The sequence below is a fragment of the Hemitrygon akajei genome, chromosome 31 (assembly GCF_048418815.1).
Source record: "Hemitrygon akajei chromosome 31, sHemAka1.3, whole genome shotgun sequence".
Classification (NCBI taxonomy): Eukaryota; Metazoa; Chordata; class Chondrichthyes; order Myliobatiformes; family Dasyatidae; genus Hemitrygon; species Hemitrygon akajei.
Window position 1 is genome coordinate 1,521,023 of NC_133154.1, and position 4,615 is coordinate 1,525,637.

At 42.0% G+C, this 4,615-nt stretch overlaps 1 protein-coding gene across 6 annotated transcripts in view; it reads right to left on the reverse strand.

Annotated features, from left to right (window-relative positions):
- LOC140719475 (uncharacterized) overlaps positions 1–4,615 on the reverse strand; it is a 159,583-nt gene that overhangs the window by 108,813 nt on the left and 46,155 nt on the right. The gene's annotated exons all lie outside the window — the stretch shown is intronic.

Below are 4,615 nucleotides of genomic sequence, written 5' to 3' on the forward strand. Positions count from 1 at the left end.
ACGGATGATTTATTAGTTTACATTTCGAATCCCAAGAAATCTATTCCTTCTAAGTTATCTATATTTATGGAATTTGGTATTTTTTCTGGATATAAACTTAATTTACATAGAAGTGAATTATTTCCTATTAATAATTATCCTGATTATTATGATCAAATACCCTTTAATATTGCCAAAAATCATTTTACTTACCTTGGTATCAAACTTACTAAAAATTTTAAAGAGCTATATACGTAGGTATAAATTCTCCCCTTTAGTTGAATATACTCAACAGGCGCTTTCTAAATGGTCACCTATGTCGATGTCATTGATAGGTCGAATAAATGCTATAAAAATGGTTATTTTACTGAAATTTTTATATATATTTCAAGCAGTTCCCTCGTTTGTTCCAAAAACATTTTTTGATAAAATACATTCTTTGATTTTGTCTTATGTTTGGAATAATAAAAGCTCTAGAGTGAATAAACTTTTATTGCAAAAACCAAAAAAAAAATGGAGGAATGGCTTTACCAAACTTTAGATTTTATTATTGGGCAATTAATATTCATTATATTACTTTTTGCATTGATGATATAGACGACCAAGATCGCCCTTCATGGTTACAGCTGGAGGAAAATTCAGTAATGGGGTATTCGTTAGCTTCTTTATTAGGAGCTCCCCTTCCATTTTCGCTCTCCAGAATAGGTAGACAAGCTCTAAACCCTATTATTAAACATACTTTAAAAATTTGGTTTCAGTTTCGTAGATTTTTTGAATTAAATAATTTTCTACTTTCGAGTAATATTTATTCTGATTTCTTTTTTAAACCATCAACTTTAGATTATGCTTTTTCAATATGGAAAATTAAGGGAATAAAAACCTCTTTAGATTTGTTTTTACAAGACTGTTTAATGTCCTTTTCACAGTTAAATGGATAAATATGATATCTCTAAAACACATTTATTCAGATATTTACAGGTTAGGAATTAAGGGAATAAAAACTTTTTTAGATTTGCTTTTATAAGACTGTTTAATGTCCTTTTCACAGTTAAATGGATAAATATGATATCACTAAAACACATTTTTTCAGATATTTACAGATTAGTAATTTTTTACATGATTTTTTTACCGAATTACCCCTCAACCTGCTCTTTAAATTTGGCTTATGCTATTTTTCAGCTTAAACCTTTTCAAAAACAATTAATAGCTATCATTTATAAACAGTTAATGAATGCTTGCATGTTGCCTAATGATAGGGTTCAACGCATCTGGGAAGCAGAACTTCAACATTCACTTTCAGACAATCAATGGAGTAAAATTTATTATTTACTCAATAATTCATCTATCTGCACACTCCATATCTTAATTCAGTTTAAGATAGTACACAGGGCCCATATATCCAAAGATAAATTGGCACATATTTTTCCTAATATAAGCCCTATTTGTGACAGATGTAACGCAGAAGTGGCTACTCTAACTCATATGTTTTGGTCATGTGTAAGTTTAAACAATTTTTGGAAGGATTTGTTTGGAACATTATATAAAGTTATAGATGTGGATGTTCAACCTAAACCACTTACAGCAATTTTTGGGATCATTCCAGAAGAAACAAGCAAAGAGTCTGCTTCCGCCCAACATTTGATAGCTTTTTCAACTTTACCGGCTGGGAGAGCTGTCTTGTTATACTGGAAAGAATCTAACCCACCTACTGTCTTTTATTGGCTCTCCTCCATCATGTCATGTCTAAGCTTGGAGAAAATTAGAAGCAGGACATTTGATACATCCTTTAATTTTGAACAAGTCTGGCGACCCTTTATTCAATATTTTCATATGATCTAATTTATTTATTTATTTTCCTTTATTCTCTTTTGGGGGAAATCCTTATCCGTGAAGGTTCGGAGATGACTGGAAGGATGTTTTATTTTCTCCCTTTAAAATTTTTTTTTATCCACAATTGGACTGCCCAATCTTTCTTTTTCTTTCTCTTTTTTTTTATTTGTTTAGTTAATGGGGTTTTTTCCTTTACCAAACAAAATTTCCAATCTTTTTTTATGATTGCTATGAGGAGTTGTTTTTTTTGACCATTGTATATATAACAGCGTTATATTTTACCTATTTGAATTTGACATTATATACTTTATTTTTATTATTGCTGTTTATATGTCTTTTATATTATTGGTTTGCTAAACTCCTCCCCTGACTTGTATATTCTTTATTTGAAAATAAAAATTAAAGGAAGTCTACTCTATCTTGATTTTACACTTTATATATCTGGAAGAAAAGCTGTCGGCACCCTCTTTATTATTATTGGCTAACTTACTTCATATTTCATCTTTTCTCTCCTCATTGTTTCTCGCTGGCTTTTATTGGTTTGTAAAGCTTTCCTCTCATTTCTGCTACTACTGTATGCACTCCTTTTTGATTCTATGCTGTCTCTGACTTCCCTTGTCAGCCAAGGTTGCCTCATCTCCCTTTAGAATACTTCATCTTCGGGATGCATCTGCCCTCCACCTTCTAAGTTGCCCCACAAAACTCCAGTCATCGCTGCTCTGCTGTCATCCTGGCAAGTGTCCCATTTCAATGAATGTTGGACCGCTCCTCTCGGATAAATTTCTCATTACCGTTAATCGACCGTAACAGTGATACATCGGAGAGGGTGCAGAAGAGATTCACTGGGATGCAATCTCGATTAAAGGCATAAGTTACTGTTTAAGGAGAGGTCAAACAAAATTGGGTTTTTTTCTAAGGAGCTGAGGGGAGACATGATCATGTGTGAAAGGTGTCTCATAACAGAGGATGTGCATTTATAGAGATGAGGAGGAATTTCTTTGCCCAGACAGTGGTGAATCAGAGCAATTCGTTGCCACAGATAGCTCAGAAGACAAATCATCGGCTATATTGAAAACGGAGGTTGATATGTGCTTAATTAGACAGGGCGGAGAGGAAACTACAGAGAGAGATGGGTCAAGCTGGGCAGAAGGGACAGACTGAGGTGGAGATTCATGGCTGGCAAGGGGCACTGGGACCAAACAGTGTTTTCCACTCTCAGACATTCACTGAGACCATTTCACATCAGTACATATTTTACAAACAGCAGATTTGAAAGTTGGATTTCAAAGTAAATTTATTTTTCAAGTACGTTGATATATTCCATCAAATGATTCATTTTCTTGCAGTTTCAGCAGCTCAACACTTACCCCCAGCCCGGGGCAGGGAATGGGGCCAATTGTAGATGGGGTTGGTGAGGGGTGAGGGGTGGGGGGAGTGTGGGGTGGGGGGAGTATGGGGGGGGACCTGGGACCTCATCAGGGAACACTCCCTCCATCTTCCTCCCACCCACTCCTCCTCACTCCCCCCCCTCTACCCACCCCTCCCCCTCCCCACCCCCCACATCCCCTTCCACCTCCCCCTCCCCTCCCCTCCCACCCCGTCCCCCTCACCCACCCCTCCTCCATCCGTCCCAATTCCTTCTCCTGCCCCCTCACCACCACATTCCCCTGCCCCTCCCTTACTCAAGCCTCCCCTTCCCTTTCCTCCTCCATCCCCTCTAACCCTTACTCCTTCCCCTCTGCCTCCATCCCCTTCCCCTCCATTCCTTCTGCCAACCTTCCACCTTCCCTTCCCCTCTATCTTCCCTTCAACCTTCCACTTCCCATTCCCTCCCCCTCCCCTTCCTTCACCTCCCCTCAACATTACCTTTCCCTCCCCCTCCCTCCTCCTCCTCATTGCCCATCTACCTCCACTGTCTTGCTCCTTCCCCACACTCCTTCCCCTCCTCGCCCTCCCCCACCGCTTCTGCTTCCCATTCATTCCCTCCTCATCCTCCTCACACCCCTACCCTAACCACTCCCATCACTCGAAACCCTCCCCAACCCCGCCTCTCCTCAACACCTCTTCCTCTTCCATCTGTCTTCACTCTCCCTCCCCTCTCTTCCTGCTCACTCCATCTCCCATACCCTGCCCTCTCCCTCCCTCCCTCTGAATCATCTCCTTCCCTCTCCTCCTCACTACCCCTCTTCCACCCGCTCTCCCCCCCACCACCCCGCCATCCATCACCCCAGCTGTATGTGCGTTTGCAGGTGTGTGAGAGAGAGGGGAGGGTGGAGGGGATAGGAAGGAATCAGGGGGGTGGGGAGATAGTGGAAAGGAGAGGAGTGGGTTGTGGTGGTAGTGTGGGGAGGGGGAGAGGGGAGGAAGTTGGAGGGAAGAGCGGAAGAAGAGGAGGGGAGGGAAAAGGTGACAGCGGGGGAATTGGTAGGAGGGAGGGTGTAAGGAGGAGTTAGAGCTGGGCAGACGGAGGAGGGTGAAGTGGGTAGGGAAGGTCTCACACACACACAAAATAAAAAACATACAGTTGAGGGGATGGAGGGTTAGGGTGGGAAGGAAGGTGAGAGGTTGGGCAGAGGGAATTGAGATGAAGGAAGAGCAGAGGCAGGAGGGATGGAGGGAGAGGAAGGAGGAGGATGGGAGGGGAAGGGGAGAGTGAGGGAAGGGAGGGGAACGGGTGAGAGATGGGGAGGGGGAGGAATTGGGAGGGAGTGGAGGAGTGTAGGGGAAGGGGAGGAGGAGGAAGGAAAGGGTTAGAGGAGGGGATGGGGAGGGAGGGGGGGAGAGGTTGGGGATGGATAGAGGGAAG